Here is a 21047-nt window from a genome sequence, read left to right on the forward strand (position 1 = left end):
TCAGCATTGCATGGAAACCACAGGGGAAACAGTAGACAAAATGATGAAGTGGAGAAAGGTTCATAGACAATGGAAAGGCAGGAGCACTGTGGATCTAATGTCCCCCTGCTGGTTGAGTACTAGGTTTATAATGTGAATTTATTGTCCGGAATGGGCAAGTCTTGAACCCACACCATCCTAATGCAAATGACCCTCCCTTCACCTCAAGTTGTACTTTTCCTTTGTTCCTTACAAGGATCACAATTGCTGCCATGGGGGAGTGTGTCGTGTTGTTTCCTTGAATACATTTAGTTCTTTTCCCCTTCTCCTTTGCTTGGAAACGGACAGGATTACTAATAGTCTCAGTATTATTCCTGCTGAGGTATCTTTTATATTTCAGTAGGACATATAAATGCAACTCCTCCATAGCTTAGCCACTTTCAAAATGAAGAAATAAGTAATGTGTGTGGAGAGAGAGACTCTTCTGCATTCTTATAGGGAAAAAGAACATTTAGGGTGTGTGCTTTTCTTTTTTTAAAAAAATGGTAATTTTGAAGATACAGTTGCCATAACAACTCCTCTAATTCTTTTGACACCTTTAATTGAGCATTGACCAAAAATACTAGTAATTGAGGTGGGGGGAATGAATGTTTCAGTTGCCTTTGCAACCATAGAGCAAGCATAAAATAAGTTGATCTGGCTTCTCCTTCATCTTATGTATTTATTGCATTTGTATCCATCCCTTCCTTCACGGAGTTCAGGAGAGTGTACATGTCTTCACAGCAGCCCTACAAGGGAGGTTAGGCTGTGAGAAAGCGACAGAACCAAGGATGAGAATCCAAGTATCCCTATTCGTAGTCTGACACTAGATTGATTACACCACAATGCACACACTAAGACCCAGTTCACATTGCTGGCTGTGCACAGAGGCTTCTGACTGGCTGCAGTGACAGCAGCTATGAGAACCAACAACTACAGGCATCCACAAAAGCCAACCATCCAGCCCTCTCAGTACTGTGTCTCTGCCTCTTGCTTGCTCATTCACTCAGCAGTACCTAACTTCATATAATGGCAGAGATGAAGAAGAATTTACTGCAACTTCCTTCTTCCTCTGCGCTGTTAGAAGCAGCAGTGTTTGTCGGTGAGTGAGTAAGCAGTAAAGAGGCATCATTACTGAGAAGATTGGATGGGGCTCTCCACAGTTGGTTGTCAGCTTCAGTTCTGATGAGTGCTGCTACAGTCACTTGGAGGCTTCTGATGATGTAATAGTCAGTTCACAGGCTGTCACAATCTGCCATTATTCTACCTCAGTGACAGTTCTATTTCAGGAAGGGCCATGGCTCAGTTGCAGAGTACATGAGTTGCATGCAGGAGATTTCAGGTTCAATCCTTGGCATTTTCAGGCAGGACTGGGAAAGACTTCTGCCAGTCAGTGTAGTCAACACAGAGCCAGATGGACCTATGGTAAGACTCAGTATATAAGGTCAATTCATATTTCTTCCAGCACCCCTTCTGACTTGTGGAGAGCATCCACGTCCATATTATAATCTGGAAAATGACGGGTCGGGAATTTAAAGCCATTGGGAATATTCTCCAGTTGCAAACAAGGAAAGAAAAAATACCTTGGTTTGCAGTTAATATTTCTGTGGCAATTTTACCATGAATAATAAGTTGAAGCCACATCTCCCAATCTCTAAAGGCAGCCATTTTGACCTGTTATATCTTTTTACACAGAATTAATAAATAATACAGGGACACTGACATACTTGTAACACCCCTCATCTCACACCACAGATTAATCCCTGAGCACTTGTCTCAGTTTAACCCATACTACATATTGCAGAGAACACTTCTTCAGTGACTGTATGTTACATCTAAGTGCTGTGCAATTGGCTGATGTGCCCTAACTTCTGAAACAGTTTTCTTATTAAAAAAAGAGCTAAACATATATCACGTCACAATGGATCCATGTGTACTTATTAAAGAATATCAACCAAAACACATTTGGGAACAATTATAATTTGGATAGTAGGTTATTACTGGAGGGAATAGAACCAGTGTGTTGGAATTTACAAGAGTCTCTGGTAACCAAAGGATGCAGGTGGCGCTGTGGGTTAAACCACAGAGCCTAGGACTTGCCGATCAGAAGGTCAGTGGTTTGAATCCCTGCGACGGGGTAAGTTCCCGTTGCTTGGTCCCTGCTCCTGCCAACCTAGCAGTTCGAAAGCACGTCAAAGTGCAAGTAGATAAATAGGTACCGCTCCAGCGGGAAGGTAAACGGCATTTCTGTGCGCTGCTCTGGTTCGCCAGAAGAGGCTTAGTCATGCTGGCCACATGACCTGGAAGCTGTACACCGGCTCCCTCGGCCAATAAAGCGAGATGAGCGCCGCAACCCCAGAGTCGGTCACGACTGGACCTAAGGGTCAGGGGCCCCTTTACCTTTACCTTTTACTGGTAACCAAGAAAGCTGGAACATATCATACTGGAAAGGGGTTTCCTGAGATCAAGGAGCAGGCTTTTGTCTTCACTTGGATACAACTGGACGTTGTTTTAAATCAAAATGGCACTCTCAACCATTCAAAACTGCACTGATTTAAACTACTGATTTAAATTTGTGGGCTTCTTAAAACTCCCTGGCAATGCTGGGAATGAGGGTGCTAGTCCTATATATGTTATGGGAGGCAGCTCCAAGTATATGAGGTGACAAGGAAGAAAGAACAGAGAGTCATTTGAGGAAACAGAAGACTTGTGGGCGGCAAAAGCAATGGACCTGGACTTACGCAACATATTCCAAAGTGACCCAGGGAAGGAACACAGAAAAGAACCTCCTACAGCCCTCTAGCTCCAAGCTGGCCATAGACATGTAAGTCTCAATAGCCAGCCCTGGAAAAGAAGCCCTCTTATTTACCATAGGAGTTAAATCATGCCATCCCTAGATTCCATTTTATTTAAGAAACGCTTCAAAAACCAATTTCCCCCCTCTAAATCCTATAAACATTGTCCTAGCTCTGCAAGCCGCCAAGCTTGATCTTATCATAGACGGTGAGCTTGTTTTCTTTAGTTTTTCCACACAGCAATTGAGCAGAGGCGGGTGGCCCATTCCTTGCCCCTTATCGTTTGTCATTTATACAGCTCTGCAGGGAACCGGGGCTCCTATCTCACGTAAGACTCCGTTATAGCTTCTTTCTGCCGCACAACTTTTTCTCCTTTTTTTAAAAAAAGGGGGGGGAGAGAAAAGAATCTGGATCCGCGTTCAAATGACATTTATCAATAGGCATCTCCTGAGCTTCCACGCAGCAACACAATGGAAGCTTAGCCCCCATTAATGGTCCAAGCTGTTGGGTTCAACATACAAAGAGGTAACCCAATCATTTTGTCCCCATCTGGAAAGATTTCCATTGCCCTTTTCTCCAAATTTAAAACTAACCAAAATGTGCATGCCGTTCCCAGACAGAGGTAAGTGGTACTCATTACCCATAGGAAGAAAAAGCTTCAGCACTGATTTAAAAGAGGTGAGGGGGAGTACATGGAACCTACATTTCCTTCGCTGCCACTGCTTGTTGTTATAATTTTTGTATTGAAGGGCTTTCTCTAACTTTATGACATCTCCACCAATATTGTGGCGCTTTTATAAAATCAGAGTTGGAAGTATAGCATGGTCAGTGCTAGATCTGAGAGTTCATTCCTGGCAGGTTGTTATCCAGCCTCTGCTTAAATACCTCCAATGAATGAAAGCCCGTCTGCCTCCACCTTATCTAAACAGCTCATACTCTTAGGAAGTGTCTCATAATATTAAGTAAAACTCTGCTTCCCTGAATTTCAAGCCAGGGGTTATAACAAGGCTACTAAAGGATGTGTTTTGAGGAGTAGGCATGGACTAAGGAGAGTTCCTAGCACCGAATAGATAGACCTGGAGGACCACACTTGGTTCCCAGGTCTGAGTTTCCCCACCCACTTTCTCCAAAGTAAACACAGCTGTGTGTGTGTGTGTGTGTGTGTGTGTGTGTGTGTGTGTTTGTCTCTACCTAAACTAAAACACAAAATACAAGAATGTCCCCAAAGGGAAGGTGACTCAACCCACTGATCACTTCAGTTGCCCTTCTCTGTATGTTTTCTAATGGATGGGCCGTGATTAGGATATAAATAAAGAGAACAGGAGAGAGATTAAACCAAATTGAGGCTGAAATCATATGCATGCTTACTTTTTTAGAGTAATCCCCACAGAACAGAGTGGGAATTATTTCTGTGTAGTGATGTAGTGCGCTGTGAATATTTAATCCAGAACCAGAAAGCTACTTAACACAAGATCTGCTTTAGCCAGTTAATGTTTTAGAAACAATGCTCAAAGAGACACCTTCAGTCTGGCTATGCCCTCCAACTCTTTTGATACACTACACTCCCTGCTCAACAAAAATTACCTTAATACAAACATGATGAGTGCCATTCTGAGACACTGGCACAGATTAACTTTTTTTGAATCCCAGGGTAATCTTAGCCTTGGAAATGATGTCCCGTGGCAGCATGCCCTATAATTTCACTATGCATTATGTATTAAACGTATTTCCCTTTCTAACAGCACCTTTAATTCCATTAGAATTAACTTTGCTCTCCTGTTAAGGAGAAAAGGCTGAGTAAATGTAATCAGCCCTGTGAACTGTGATGACAGTTGCAAACCTGCTGTAGTCTGGAACTTGGTGTGGAGAATGCAGCTTGCTGCTGAATGAGACACAGTTGCAGGCAGCCTGAGGAAACATCTTCAATCTTGATGCTTGCCACCCCCCAAAAAAACCAATTCAATAGCGAAAAAGTCATCCATTCCTGCTTTACTCAAATATATGCTGTTGTTTGAAACTACCCCCTTTTTCTTTTCAGTGTATCTCCATTCCTGCTTTACTCAGACCTCTCCCTCTTCCACTCCTCAGCTGCCTCATATGTGAGAGAGATATTTATATATTATTTCACTCCTGGCACCATGAGCTGTCTTCTACATGAAGTTCAAGATGCTATGTAGTAATTTGGAGCAGGTATTTTATTAACAAGCAAACAACTACATATGTACAGCATCCATCACTTAACCTGCTCTAAGTGAATAAAGTAACTGGCAGATTTGTTCTTAAGAGTCTATTTGTGTTAGAGATACAGTAGCATATATATGCACAGGTAGGAGGGCTGCAGAATAGGAGGGAAGGTGAAAGAAGGAATTTAGAATCCTAGAATCTTAGAGCTAGAAGGGAGCTCAAAGGTCATCGTTCTAGAGCAGTGGTGGCCAAATTCAGCCCTCCAGATGTTTGGGGACTACAACTCCCATCATCCCTAGCTAACAGAACCGGTGGTCAGGGATGATGGGAATTGTAGTCCCAAAACATCTGGGGGGGCCAAGTTTGGCCACCACTGTTCTAGAGCAACCCCCTGCAATGTAGGAAAGTCAGCTAAAGCATCCATGACACATGGCCATCCAATCTCTTCTTAGAAACCTCTAAGGAAGGTGAGTCCACAACCTTCCAAGGAGACCGTTCCACTGCATGCTTTTTATAGCTAGAATACAAAGCTGAAAATGAATGAACTGCAGCTAAAATATTATGTTCTTTTTTCACATAGTCTAGCCCTTCCCCTGCCCAAATATTCTAAAGAGGGTCTCTTCTCCAGTCTTCAGAGAGTAGATAGAAGTGGGGAAGCAGAAAAGGTCCTCCTTTCCTTCCACTCTGCAGTTTAAATCTGAAATCTTAGGCCCAGTGCTCAGAAACTGCTCACACTAATGAAATTCCCTGTCGCAAAATACGCCTGGAATGATGGGAGTTTCAAACAGGGCCAGGAAACTTTGGGAACTGCACCACCCCCAACTCCAATTCCCTCCTTACATGCAAGGACATTAATAACTTTCATTCACTAAGATAGTGAAGCTTGATGCACTCAGCAAAATGCCTCCTCTCTTTTAAAGAAGTGTTTTGTAATTAGTAGGAACCATACAAACACAGAAGAAAGGGCGTTCTTCAGCAAACACAGTTGATCAGCCAGAAAAATCACATCAACAAGGACATTTCCATCCAGGCAGAATTCATTAACAAGGCTCTGTGTGATGTGTCGCAAAGAAGAAATCTGTCCCTTCCTGTAAGCCTCTTTTCCCTCCCAAGAAAAAGCGGGTGGGGGGTGGGGAAAGAAATTTTTGCTGGCAGAATGTGATCTGAGCATTCTCAAATCTTTGAGCCTCCAACATTAACCCATCTCCCCAGAGGCGTTTCTCCTGCAAAAGCCACATGGCAGGAACCTCAGACAATAAAAGCAGGTGGCAGAACAACATAACCAGTGAACCCCCTATGGTCAAAGTCAGTTGCTTCCAATTAAGCGTTAACATGAACTCCCTCTTAAAGGAAAGAGTCAAACCTGTATCTAATCAAACACTCTCTGCTAACCTCTTTTCCCCCTGACAACAGTTGGTCAAGAGGAAAATGAGGCAGGTCCAGAGGTGGGCTCTTCTCAAGTTCTTCTGCTCTGTTAAGCAGGCCCACTCAGTCATGAGTGTGCATAATCAAGCAGCAAGAAACAGGCCGCGAGTCTCTTGCTCCCGTATATTGATGGAGTGGCAAAGGCCAGCAACACATTTGATGAGCTTTCACTCTCTGTAAATAGTGAATTTGATCTTCCCAAAAGGGTCACTAGGGATCTGCTTATGTACACATGCAACAAATGCAGTTTATTCCCCACAGGTATTGCTCAAGGCAAAGCAGATGGTTTGAGGGAAATATTATCAGATTCCACCACAGGTTGAAGATGCCTTATTGATTGATTAAACATTGAATTTATTTTCTACCCTTCCTCCAAGGAACTTAGGGCAGCATACATAGTCATACACATACATACACACATACATACTGTCAGGGCTGCCCGAGGTCCCAGCTCACAAAGGACCAACGCCAGTCCGTTGTTATATACAAGAGTCTTTATTGAAACGCAGTTTCGATTTCAAAGCCGCGGCGTGCAGCCCTACATCTTAAACCCTAGACCGCTGAAGCTCCGTCTGAATCTCCACCCCCCAGACACCAGTTTAAGACTCTAGCCTTGCTCCACCTCTTCCTTTGCTCTTTCCTCCTCTGGGTCCGCCTGTCCGCTGGGGTGTTGCCCTTTCTGGACTCTTCTGATGCTGAGTCCCCGGATTCTTCCCCCTGCCTCCGGCGTGCTTTAGGACCTGGCTCCCAATACGTGCTTCCTGCTGTCCCGCGCGCCTGTACATTTGAACTTGGCACGCGCGCCCAGCTAGCAACCTTTCTCCTGACCGTTACACTGCTCCTGTCACTGCTTCCCCCCTCGGGGGGGGGGGGGCTAGCTGGACCTGACTTCCCCTCCGTTCCCTCACTCTGTGATGGGGGCGTGGCCAGCTCTGACTCATCTTCTCTCCCTACTGGAGGAGACGCTGGCCCTGATTCATGAGACTCTTCCCCCCCACTCCGCTCTGGTGGGGGAACTGGTCCTGATCTCCCGCTGCTGCTTTGGGAGTCCCCGCTGGCCCCTTGCTTCTGGTGTGTCCCCCCTGGGACCCCCCCTTGCCCTGGCCATCGGCGCCCCCCTCTGGGAATCTGAATCGCTGGAGAAGCTCATGGAATCTCTCGGGCCACTGTCATACTCCCCTACGCTGCCCTCAGATTCTTCCCCTTCGCTCTCCGTTTCCTCTCTCCCCTGTGTCTCTGCTCCTGAACCCCTGACACATACATATACCTATTTTATTCTCAAGAGTCCTCTTAAGCAGTAGCATAATTATTATTACATTTATACCATTCTTTTCCTAAAAAAAAGCTCAAGATGGCACAGTTGTTCTCCCGCTCTCCATTACTGTGAGGTAAATTAAGCTGAGAAATAGTGAGTTGTTCATGGTCACCCAAAAAGCTCCATGGCTGAGCGGGGATTTGAACCCTGGTCTCTCAGGTCCTAGTCCAACATTCTAACCACTACACCAAACAGACCATCCCCAGGCGAGAATGACTGTCCCAGTGGGGATTTGAAGGTGGGTTTCCAAAGTCCTAGAGACTGATACTTTCACCATTCCACCAAAGTGGCACCTATTCCAAATTTGATTACTAATCCAACTAGCAAAGTACCCTTTATAAACTGGTTGAGTTGCTTTGTTCCTCTTAATTTTACTGCATTGTTGGTTATGTTTTATACTGTATTTGTAGATTTAAAACCTTTCATATACTACCCTGAAATCCATTTTTGGATGATTGGCAGATTTAAGGGAGGGCGAAGGGCAGTTTGTTTTGTTCTTGTTTTTATTATGCATTTTTGTTTTTATATTGTATTTTTAATGCTGTGAACCGCATGGAGAACTATGGCTGAAGGGTGGTATACACATTTAATTAATAAATTAATATGTTTACTCTGAGGCCCCATTTGCACTATACATTTTTAAAGCAGCATCATGCCGCTTAATACAGTCATGACTCCCCCCCAACCAAGACTCCTGTGAACTGCAGTTTGTTAAGGGTGCTAAGAATTATTAGATGACCCCCTATTCCCTTCCCAAAACTACATTTCCCAGAGTGATTTAACAATCAACTCTTCTTCCCATTTGCTTCTATTGCTACTCAAGAATTTTAGCATTCCCATATACTGGGCATCTTCCATAGACAGAAACCCCAGTGAATGAAGTGAACCATAAGCACCATGCATCAGGACAATATATTAACATATTTATTGGCCTCTCCATCCAACCGAGTCTCTTCCATAAAAGATATGCCACCCCTGACACCAATTTCCACTTTTTCTTTTTGCTGAGCGTGTGAAAATGTCTCTGGTTATCAAACCGGTGCCTAACAGAAGCCAGCAATATTTAATGATGTGGACTCCATCTGAGAGCTCAGCTCAGGCCCTACTGCCAAACTGCCCATGCCAAGACCATTTTGCCCTCAGAAAGGCCCTGCTGTGGCTGATACATCTCAATGAGGTCCTGGGCGACAGCCTGCAGAGGTTTCCCTGGTAACAGTGTTCCAGCAGAGCAGGATATTGATTACCCCACGGAATGAGTTGCCACCTGGAAAAAGATTTAGGGAACATGAACACAGACCAGGTGCATGAAACCAAGGAAGAAGTTAAGAGGAGAAAGTTGGGAATTCATATCTGAGCCAGTGGGCAAGGAAGAAAAGAGGAAATATGCTATTAGAATTACTTGCTGTGCAGAACAGAGATCTAAAACCCATAAGTCCTTCATCAGACTTCCAATGAAGTCAAAGCAATGGAGGGTGCTTGATATTGATATTTGGAAGAGGTAAGTCAGCCTCCTCATTTTTAAGATAGCTCTATGACAAAGTTCACTTTCCAATTACATAGATGAGAAATCTACATTATGAGATAGCAATGGGTAGCGCAATGCTAACCATGCCTACTCAGAAGTAAGTCAATGGGGCTTATTCCCATGTAATTAGGGTTAGGAGTCCAGCCTACATACACATTCTGTTCGGAGACACAAATGGTGTCTCTGAAAAATTTTACACATCCCTTGGGAAGACAGACAAACTAATACCAGTGTACTAGAACAAGCAAAAATCGCCATTGCTGAAGCAGTCAAAATCAATTAAAAAATTGTCCAGTAGCAACTTAGAGACCAAGTTTGTTCTAGGTATAAGCTTTCCTGATTATCGTCTTCCAAAGCAACTACTCTATTCCGAACTTAAAAATGGAAAGTGTAATGCTGGTGGTCAACAAAAGACATTTAAAGACTGTCTCAAGGCAAATTTTTAAAATGTAGTATAAACACCAACAACTGGGAAACATTTGCCTGTGAGTGCTCCAGCTGGAGAACAGCCTTTACCAAAGGTGTCATGGGCTTTGAAGACACTCAAGCTTAGGACGCAAGGAAGAAACGTGCTAAGAGGAAGGCACACTTGGCAAATCCACACTGTGATCAACTCCCGCCCGGATACCAATGTCCCCACTGTGGAAGGACGTGTGGATCCAGAATTGGCCTCCACAATCACTTATGGACTCATTTTTAAAACCGTGTTTATGGAAGACAATCTTACTCGGCTATGAGTGATCGCCAAAGAAGAAGAAGAAATAAATAAAGATATACACATACAAACACACACACACACACAGGGATCCTGGGTGATGAGTACTTCTGTTTAATCCACATGTTTTCAACAGCTGCTTGTCATATCCACACTGGACATTTTTAAATGTATAAAAACCTTAGGAATGGACCTAAAGTGTAATTTGTGAGCCAAAGTCTTTAAGGTCTGAGTTCCAAAGGAAAAGCTGTCAGAATTCAGACCACCATACTACCTGAGGTTTGTGTCTCGGGGGCTGGGTTTAATTTAAGTTATCATAACAAGAAATATGGATACATGTGCAATATCTGCACTGATGTCATTGACATAATCTTCATTTCGTTGGCTGCTTCTTCTGCCTTACGGTTTGGTTTCTGAAATGAAAGTGACCTACTGTTTTGCCTGGTCTCCAGTGTTCTTGTTAACTTTAAAAGGTGCCACCTTTGACAATGGCTCCAATTCTCATCCAGATTGCTTGGCAAGAAGAGTCCCACCATGGTTAATCTGTTCAGTGATACCAGACCTGGCACCATGTCTAACAGAGTTGTTTCTGGGCTTGTCTATGCACAGTCTGGACCTGAGAATTCCTCTGCCTCACTGAACTGCCAGATCAGAGTTTCTGCTGTGGCTTGATATCTAACTTTACAGACTGCTTAAAAAAACCCGAACAACAACAACAACCAACACCTGAGCCACTAGGCTCATTTCAGCTTCTGGGCTCATGACTACAGGATTCCAAGACTATCAAAATCATGTTCTCCTTCCTGCTCACACTTCTGGATACGATTATTATGGCAGTGATTTTCAAATCTCCTTTTTACTAGAGGGGCATTGTCTCATTGTAAATAAGGGAGAGGTTTTGTTGCTTGCCAGTTTCACCCTGACCATATTTGACAGCATGTGATCAGATAGGTTATTTTGAACATTTTCTCCCATCAACATAATGATCCTTCTGTTCTTCAAAATCTTGAGAACAAAGCTCAATTCCTCCCTTTCCTAGTTGTTAAGAGACAACCGTGATCCATGGCTGGACCTGGAAGCATCCAAATGCCTAAGTCTGCAATGCCATATTGAAGTGTTTCGGTGTTGTTTCTTTCAAAATATGTTCTAAAGAGCAGGTGCACTGTAAGCCAAGTTGTCTTATTAAAGGATAATTGATAATGGTATTCCAGTTTTCAAACTATACCCCAGAGCCCTGGGTTCTTTGGGAGCTTATCAAGGCTTCCTTAATGAGAAGAGCACCGAAAAAAACATGCTCACTGTCAATAATCATCTTTCTCTACAGCACACAAAGTTCAGAGTGCTGGTACTTATATCCATAACTTTATACATTGTGGGGGCAGAATACCTAAAACAGTGGCCTTCAACCAGTCTGCCATGGCACCCTGGGGTGCCTTGAATGATAGCCAGGGGTGTAGCAGGCAACACTGGCCTCTGTCCCTCTTTCCTTCCCTCCCTCTTCTGATGCCCACCTCTGCCTCCCAAAGGTTTGCACAGCTATTTGTTGCAGCAGCCCTGGCTAAAAGCTCTGAAGGTGAATGGTGCTGGCAAGGGAGTGCTGGTTGCCAGGAGCTGAGGTGGTCTTGGAGTAAGCAAGTATGTGGGCAAGAGAACCCAGTCAGCCAGTCAGCCAGCCCTTGCTATTGGGAATGGGCAGACAAGTTGGAGGTTGGGCAGGCAGGCAGGCACTGCGCTGGCCTTTCTTGTGCAAGGCCTGCCTTGGAGCTGATGGTCCAGTGCTGAAGGGGAGCCTTTCTGCTTTGCAGGCCCGGCAATGCCCACTGTTACCATTGCTGCCTCCCAATGTGAGCTGGCCTCTCTTTCACCTTTGGCCAGTCTCCATTGGGCCACTAAGGCTGGGGGCATCTTCTTCCCAGGCCCCTGTGGGCTAGTGAGAGGAGGCACCTCTCTTTGGGGTGGAGTGGGGGGCAGCCCAGAGACCAGGGATGGCTGCCTGGACGACTCCCAAGGAGTGCCACAGAAAGAATGTAATTGGTCTAGTTGGTCAGGGGAGCTGTGGACTCAAAAAGGTTGAAAATCTCTAACCTAAAAGATTGTTTCACCTCTTATATACCCAGTCAATCACTGCACTCTGCTGGAGAGGGAATTCTGAAGATACCATATCATATCCTCTCTCTTGTTTTTTCAGTACTTGTTGAAGACTCTTCCCTTTCAACAAGCCTGCAAGGTGGAGATTTTTACTCCAATCAGTATTTGCATTAGATTTGAAATTTTATTATTATTATTATTATTATTATTATTATTATTATTATTTATATATATATATTCATAAATATTTTAATATAGTAACCATTTTAAACTGTTTTTACATAAGCAATTGTTTATCTGTGTGTTTACTGAATTGTGGAATCACTTCAAAATGCCTCATGAGAAGCAGTTCATGAATGCAGTAATAATACTGTTGATAATAACAGAAGCATCTTGGATGTGTTCAAAAGCACTCTTGATTCTCAATGAGGAATGGTGAGCTCCAGTACTGCCCTGTGTGAATTGAAAGTGCACCCAAGGACATGGCTCAGGATGCTCTCCACAGAACAATGCTCCTTGGAGACAGACAGAAGTCCTTTCACTGTGATATAGCACTGTGGGTTCACTCTCAGCCATGTTGTACACTAAAATACCATTGTATGCTGGCTTTCAAATCCTGCAAAATGCTGATGAAGATAACTGGAAAAACCAAACATGATTTGATGTCAAAAGCAGATCTCCAACGCTTGGAAAATATTCAAGACAACAAAACGCTATCTGGGGAAATACACAAAAGGGGAATTTAAGGGGAATTTCTGGGAACAAATTTGCTTCAGTTCTACTGGAGCCCCTGGCCCAACATCTACCCCCAATTACTCAATTAGCAAAGTGTTTCCAACAAGAACACATTATCCTGGTTGATAAGCTCTCATCATTCATATAAGGCAGACTTGGTTGTTCAAATCAATATTTGTTAGCAGTCAGAATAAGCTCATTTCATGCATGTTCTAATTAGACAATAGATATTATTACGAAACACCTGCAATGTTTGTAATCATTTTAAAATAATGAGAATCAATATTAGCTTCCAGAGGCACCATATGGTAAACTCATTCCTGGCATGTGATCCCTGATTGGCTCTTAATGCATCAATAGTGATCATTAGCATTTTAAAAAACTGAATTAACTTGCACTTGGATGCTGGCTGGTGACAACATTTTATGGTCTACCCATGGATAAAATGGCCAAATGCACTGTCTTAATTAGGCCATATGCACCAATGAAACATATTACACTTTTGTATCACTATTTGTGCAAAGACTTTGAAGTACTTTCTCAGTATTTGAAAGATATTCTCACAACCAGTCATTCAGTGTAAGAAATCCATCACCAACAAGAGAATTCACACACACACACACACACACTGACAGAATGTCCATCCAGAAAACTTCAAAGTGATAAAATTGAGGCCAGTTTATGTAAACTGTAGAAACTTCCCTGTACATTGCAAGGTAGGACATAAGCGACAAGACAAAAGAAATTGTGCATTTTGCAGAGCTTGGAAACTTCAGTTTAAAAGGGAACTAGTTCTAGTTCAATGTCTCCAAAAGTATTTCAAATTCACACACACACCCCTTTACAAAATGAACTCGTTCACTTCACAGTCAGTTCAAATTTCCTTAATTGTGATTTCCTGGAAGACAAGTGTATTGCAATGGCAGGGGGCATGGCAATCATTATTGTGGCTGGTAATTTGTGTTTGGTTGCTAAACAGCCATGTTGTATTCTGTCAGAATCATAGAACTGAAGAAACAGAGTTGGAAGGGACCCCAAGGGTGAGATCTGGTTAAAAAGCTTGGGAAGAACAGGCATATTCCCAGCCTTTCCTCCGCATCTCACCTCTTGTCCTCCCCCAAAGGATCTCAGGAGAGGTACCTGTACCCAATGAGCTTTGGAGCTGAGCAGGGAATTGCATTGGAGATTCCCCAGTCCTACACCACACAGGAACTCATGTGAAAACACATTTAAAGTGGCATTTTGTCTTGCAAGGGGAAAGTGGCTTTACTTGGCACACACCTGGGCAGAAGGCAGGCCCTCACCCCCAGTGAATGAAGTGGGCTGAGAAGGTGGCACATCAATATACATAGGGGTTGAGGATGAGCAAAATTAACAGTCAGTAAGAACTAAATAAGATCACCCAGCACTTTCAAGGAAACAGGAGCAATTCACTGTGACAACTCCGCCACTCCACATAACCCAACTGTCTTCCCGCATTCCCCTAGCAGGTTCAGTGTAGCATGGAGGAGTATTTATATTAGCTCTTTATTGCCAACAGTTGTGTAACAACAGCTGCTTCACTTTCCTAAAGAAGTTGCTGCAGTTCACTAATTTGTGAAATGCGTTAAGCACTTTGTAAAACACTTGAAGGCTTCTGTTGAATTAAGGCAAAATCCTAATACAGCGGTGTTTCAGTCTGGCACGTAAGTAAATTCAAAGTGTTTCCAATACACCATCTTGCTTGATCCCTCAGTTTGGGAAAAGATATGGACGGCTGCTTTGAACTGTGCTGATAAAATACTGCCTGCTAGTGAGGTTATGATCAGGAATTCTGAGGGCATCAGCATTTGTCACTGTGATCGTAATTCACATCAACTCATAAACTCCCACCCACCCCAAGCAAAAAAAAAAATTAAAAAAAAAATGTTGTGAGCATAACATCAGGGAGTTAATAAAACAGCTCTCCAGTCCTTTTCCTCCTTCAGCCGATAACTTATTCAAATTGTAATTGCCTATAATGGGCACCCTGTATCACATTACTACTTATGCTACATGCAGTCTCCCAGGTCATCAATCAACAGCTGCCAGAAAAGACCTTGGTTCTTGTCCTACCAGTGCAACCAGTGCATTGTGAATGATTGTGGTTTCATGACTAAACCGTTTTGTTTTGTTTACAAAAAAAAAAAAGAGCTACTGCCTCCAGTTGCTTCCAACTGGCTTTCTTTTAGAAACCACTTGAGATTTCTCCCACCCCACATCCCCAAACAGTTAACCCCAAACAGTGGATCAATTTCTTAGCATGTCATTCCAAGCAACCAATAAGCAAGCTGCAAAATGAATCTATTTCTTCAGCAACAGAGCTCCTGCATGCATTCCACATGGAATGCAGGGCTGTCTGGTAGCTCAAATCTTAGGTGATTAAATACCTTGCTTTCTTAACCAATTAATCAATTAGTTCACCAATTAAAATAAATATGACAGAATTTCAATACAGGGTGGCTTTTTTTAAAGAATATTTAATGAAGGCAATAGTTCCCTTTGTCTGAACGCTAACACCACTTTTTAATATTGAACACAATGGCTGCAATCCAGAGACAGTGAAGCATACTTGGGATTCATTGAAATTGGGCAAGCTTTGGAGTATTTCCTTGTGCTGTTACATTCCTCTCATTCAAAGAGCACTTGGGCATGTTGGACTTTGTCCCGATTCCATGCTTTCCCCACCCCACTCCATCACGAAGCATGCATGGCTTGGATTCAGTAATGTCATAGGCACTGATAACATTATTGTAAACAATCGATGGCATTGTGCAGGAAATAGCTTGGAGCAAAACGAATACAAATTAACATGGTAAACAAATCATTAAGTCAAATCATGCTTTCGTCCTTGGGAAGCCTAAATGCCAATCTACAATAGTGTTAAGTGTGGATTCACACAAATATTTTAAACATGGTAAGGTCTGTGGCAGTGTTGGCCAAGCTTGGGTCCCCAGCTGGTTTTGGACTACAACTCCCATCATCCCTAGCTAACAGAACCAGTGGTAAGGGATGATGTAATTGTAGTCCCAAAACAACTGGAGACCCAAGTTTGGCCAACGCTGGTCTGTGGGGTTTTCTATGTGTGGCATCCCCTTACTATGCAAACAAGCTCATCTGTGAAGCAGTTATATTTACTACTGTCTATACCAGTCTATACCAGTCCAACCTTGGATCCCCAGAAGTAGTTGGACTACAACTCCCATTATCCCTAGTGAGAAGGGCCAGCAGTCAGGGATAATGGGAGCTTATAGGCACCCAAGGTTGAGAAAGGCTGGTATATATAATTAGGTATATACCCCCCCCACACAAAACCAAACAAAAAACCTTAAATTAAGTAAAGATCATGTGGGTTAAGTTATGTTGCTGTTTCTCCATTCATCACAGTCTCAAAACTGTTGAAACAGAATTCTTAGCATTCTCACTAAACTAGCATTCTGGGGATTCTTTGGTGGAATCCAGAACAGCTGAACTAGTATAAAACAGATATAATACAGTAATGTCGTGCAAATATGTCCATTGCCTACACCCCAAAATCAGTCTTCTTTCCTATGTGCTATATAATTCCTCACCATTCCTCTTTCCTCATCAGGGAGGATGGACTAAGCCAGACTACTTGATCTCTGGCAAGAAAGGCACTGAACACCCACTACGTTTATGGAATTGAGTAGAGTCATGGGGATTCAGCATCTCTCAGGAAGAAACCACCAAGGATGCAGCTGTTTCTGGCTATCGGAAATGGAAGGGGCTGGAATTAGATCTCCTTTGCCTCCTGTCACTTAAGACAAATGATTTATCTTGTTAGTAAACATAAAGTGTTGTGCATTTTGCAGGCTGCTTCTTTTGAACGGGAGACTTAACATTCCCAGGCAGGACTTCTTCAAAATGAGATTGCTTTTCTTCTGCGATTTACATTACCAGAGAGTCTGTTATTAGCTGGATATTTTATCTCTGACACTATGAGAAATATTGCTGCCATAAACCCCACTGCCCTTAGTAAAAGCTGAACTACTTGGTGAAAGCTAATAAAGTGGGGAACAATGAAGGCAATTGCCAATTAATACTTAAGCACCAAACAAGGGAGCTGCCCCACCCCCAAGCTAGCCTTTCTTTGATTTCAAGAGCAGCAACAGAGGTAATTGCAGAGCAAGGGTCCTTTCCAATCTATAGTGACTGCAGGGTCCATGCCACAATCACAGGGAAATTGACTACATGCCATCTTTAGCTTTTATTCTTTGTCCCCCATATAAATTCACCACTGTGATGAATTCACTTTTTAAACAAACCCAACTAGTGCTTGGCAAAATGGGATGCTTCGGATTTCCAGTATGTGATGCCACAGCTGTTAAGATCCACCATACCTCATCATGTGCAGCTTCCCAAATCATGTAGGATTTCAATGCCAGCAATAGAACAATCAGAAGTCCAGGCATGTCACATAAATTCAAGATCCACATGGGCAAGCCATACGAGACATTACAGCCAGAACACAGAACTTGCACATGGAAGCAATCTCTTCCTGGATTAAGTTATCATGGAAAGCAGGCGTTCTACCGGTAACTAGAGAGGCAAGTCATTACAGAATTACCCAGAGTAACTTCTCTCACCAGTGTAGTACGTAAAAACATGTTAACACTCATAAGAGAAGAGGTAGGTATGGTAAACTATAAGTAGGAATAAAATAAAAAAATTGTCCAGTGGCACCTTGTTGTTTTGTTGTTTAGTCGTTTAGTCATGTCTGACTTACCTGCCCCCCATATTTTATTCAAGTTGGCACCCCAATGATTGGGTTGTCCCCAGTTCTGCTTGCAATATTACTGCAATAAGAACATAAGAAGAGCCTGCTAGATCAGGCTAATGATCCATCTAGTCCAGGGGTCAGCAAACTTTTTCAGCTGAGGGCAGGTTCACTGTCCCTCAGACCTTGGGGGGGGCGGATTATATGGGGGGGATGAACGAATTCTTATGCCCCACAAATAACCCAGAGATGCATTTTAAATAAAAGCACACAGTCTACTCATGTAAAAACACCAGGCAGGCCCCACAAATAACCCAGAGATGCACTTCAAATAAAAGGACACATTCTACTCATGTAAAAACACATTGATTCCCAGACCATCCACAGGCCGGACTGAGAAGGCGATTGGGCCAGATCTGGCCCCCGGGACTTAGTTTGCTTACCCATGATCTAGTCCATCATCCTGTTCTCAGAGTGGCTGGTGAGAAATTCTCAAGCAGAACCTAACCTCTAGTGAGCACTACCCCCCACCCCCAACTGCCTCTGTCCATGGCAGCAAAGCATAGCCACCGTATCTAGTAGCCATTGATAGCCTTGTGGATTTGTCCATGGATTTGTCCAATTCTCTTCTGAAGCCATCCAAGTTGCTTCCTGCAGGAACGACTTCCATAGTTTAACTATGCCCTGCATGAAGAAGCAATGACAAAGAAGGAATGCTGGCTTTTTTGCCTCCATCCTCCAATCACATCTCCATTGGATCTGGTGCTGGCCCCGTCGTTTTTCTGTCAGCACGCTCTGGTCTTTGCTAGGCAGCCCGGAGAAGGAGAGCCTTCCTGGCCAACCAACCTAAACAGAATCAGCACCTTCAAGCAGTGGATCAAACATCAAGCCACCCATAATGGTTTCAGCTGTTCAAGAGGGCTGCTCATGGGGCCCTCATACTTCGGGAGTGAGTTGCATGGCCTGCTGCTTAGCCATCCCTAAATACATCATATATTCTTGCTTTCATATATTAAAGGATGCCCACCACCAGTTACACGTCCCACGCATGTATCTGTGAGCAAGCCGGAATTCTATAAGTCATCACTTCATATCTTCACTTTGCACACCAACTTTATCTCCAAATGCTTTAGCATAAAATGCAAACAGAACTGGAAGAAGTTCACATTAAAAGGTCAGAGGCAGGAGCTCTGTCCAAGCATGAAGTCATAGTGGTGCTTAACTGTAATGTGGGATTGGAACATGCACACTGAGCCTGCCCCCTCCAATCTTAACCTTCTAGCTTTGAATATTTAGATGTCCTGGGGGAATCCAAGCACATTCAACTAAACATGTATAAACTCTTTCTTCAGGAGTGGAAAGGGCATTGCATGTGAAGAACCTCCACACAGCCTGTCCCCTCACACATTTGACCAACACCTGAAAAATGCAGAAAGTTAATTTCAGACATCATAGGTCTATGGAGAGGAATTCCTTCACAGTTGACCATTCGTTGAGTATTGAAGAGCAACTTGCAATTGCTCTATACAACCAAAGGAACCCTGACATTTAGATATCCATAATCTTAACTGCAGCTCTGATTTTGAAGAACAAACAAGCACAAAAGAAAAACACAGAGAAGAATGAGCACTAAAGTAAAATGTTTGCGATTTAAACTGTATTTAATTCAAGTGAACTCGGTTAAGTAAAGGTATTGTGTAATTAGTCAGCATCTCTTGATGTGGAATTAAGGAAAATCAATGGCCCATGTTAACATTATAAGAAAGAAAGGCAGATCTAACAACTCAGCTGAAGGAATTCTGCTCTCATGAGTTGGCACAATTTAGCTGAATACATCTCATCTTGGGTGTTCAGTGTAATCTGTTACATCCAGATTATTTCTACAGTGCCAACATTATGTGCAGCACATTACAAATAGCAGGCATTGGAGCTCTCCACCACATAGAGCTTGACTTTACAATCTAAACGTGACACAGGGAAACAATCCAGGAATTGGGGGAGGGGGGTGAAGTCATGGGCGGCCAGGGCAGAATGAAAGACACTGTCAATAGCACACAATTTCGTTTAGTGAAAATACTGAAGATCTCTGCAATGTCAAGTTCAATTACATGTTGCAGCTGTTTTGGGGACATGCTGGTATTACACCAAAAAGTTTTCTGCAACATACATATAAAAAGTAGACGCAGCATATGACTGTACAGCCATCTATAAAGACAGCCATTTGGGCAACCAAGTTTCCCAAATGGGTGACTACAAACGTATTTTACTTCCACACAAACATCTGCTGTAGAAAATACTTGTATAAGAGGATAACATTTCCTGCAACATTCATAATGTAGAACTTTCTCCACAGACAGCATAGTGCTGAGCATTTCTGCAGCCATCAATGAGACCATGGCACATTAAATGCTTTGTGGGAAATGGTGATTAACTTTTTTAGCTTTAGTTCCCTTTTCCCAGGGAACTCTGTGAATTGTAGATCTGTGGGGGAAAGAGGGGTTTCCTAACTAACAACTCTCAGCACCCTTAGCAAACTGCAGTTCTTCCCAGGATTCTTTGGGGAAAGTCATGACTGTTTAAAAAAGTATGATACTGCTTTAAGCTGTAGTGTAGATGGGGTCTTAATTAAGCTATACTTGCATCTAAGATGCACTCAGAATATTCAGAGAACAACAGAATACTATGGAAGTGGTATGTCTGAGCATAAATATTCAGTGGAACAATAGGGAGCATCATTGATAGATCAGCTAATGCAAAGAAGTTACAAGCCCAGACTGTGCCTCTGCATTTAAGCCTTCCAGCTTCTTTACTTTAGCAAAGCCATCTCATCTCCCAAAATGATGAAGATTATACCTTAAACAGTTTTCTCTCAACTTTTACCAAGCAAAGTGATCATTTTCCCTAAGATTCCTATCTCTCTGTTTCCTGGCCACCATTCATTGGCACTCAGAACGCCCAGGGGGCCTTAACCCTCTGGAGAGCAAATTCTCCCATTGCCTCTTTTGAATGGAGATTTGACAGCATTTTTCATTTCACTGATCTCCCTCTCCTCCCTCTCTCAGCAGCTGTGAAATGCCCACTGGTTATCAGCCTCATTATGTATGTGTTATTGCTGGTATCTTGACTGTACATGGCTTGAATGTATTTACATGAATCTAAAGTCTTCCACGATGCTCTAGAGCTTAAATAATTCCTGCTGGAATAACCTCTTTAGTCCATAAGACACAGAAGCTGTATGAGTCTCCTAACTTTCACACTACCTTGCCCACTCAGTTTAAAACTAAATCAATTGCAATCCTTTTGTGAGGGCCTGTCTTCAAAATAGCTAAAGGCCTGTTTCTCAATAGCTAGTCCAAGGCCAACACCTTCCAAGCTTTTCTCCAAGCATCTGTTTCTTCTCTCCTCTCCCTCAGTTACATTCCATGCTGCTTTATTTCTCCCATGCACCCAATTTCCCATTGACCCAATTTGCACGTAACACAAACCAAACC

The 21047-nt window shown here is 43.0% G+C and overlaps 1 protein-coding gene and 1 long non-coding RNA gene across 10 annotated transcripts in view; one reads left to right on the top strand and one right to left on the bottom strand.

The window, feature by feature from the left end:
- Positions 1–21047, bottom strand: part of NRXN3 (neurexin 3) — a 1235498-nt gene that overhangs the window by 1058252 nt on the left and 156199 nt on the right. The window lies entirely within an intron of this gene.
- Positions 1313–16771, top strand: LOC307223185. 2 transcript variants are annotated; one of them, XR_013842013.1, is made up of 4 exons: positions 1313–1443; positions 4852–5003; positions 5935–6087; positions 16411–16771. It is a non-coding gene; the product is annotated as an uncharacterized lncRNA (long non-coding RNA). The 2 variants fall into 2 exon arrangements; XR_013842014.1 differs by lacking the exons at positions 5935–6087; positions 16411–16771 and having other exon boundaries at positions 4852–5087.

This window comes from Podarcis cretensis, assembly GCF_951804945.1.
Source record: "Podarcis cretensis genome assembly, chromosome: 1".
Classification (NCBI taxonomy): domain Eukaryota; kingdom Metazoa; phylum Chordata; class Lepidosauria; order Squamata; family Lacertidae; genus Podarcis; species Podarcis cretensis.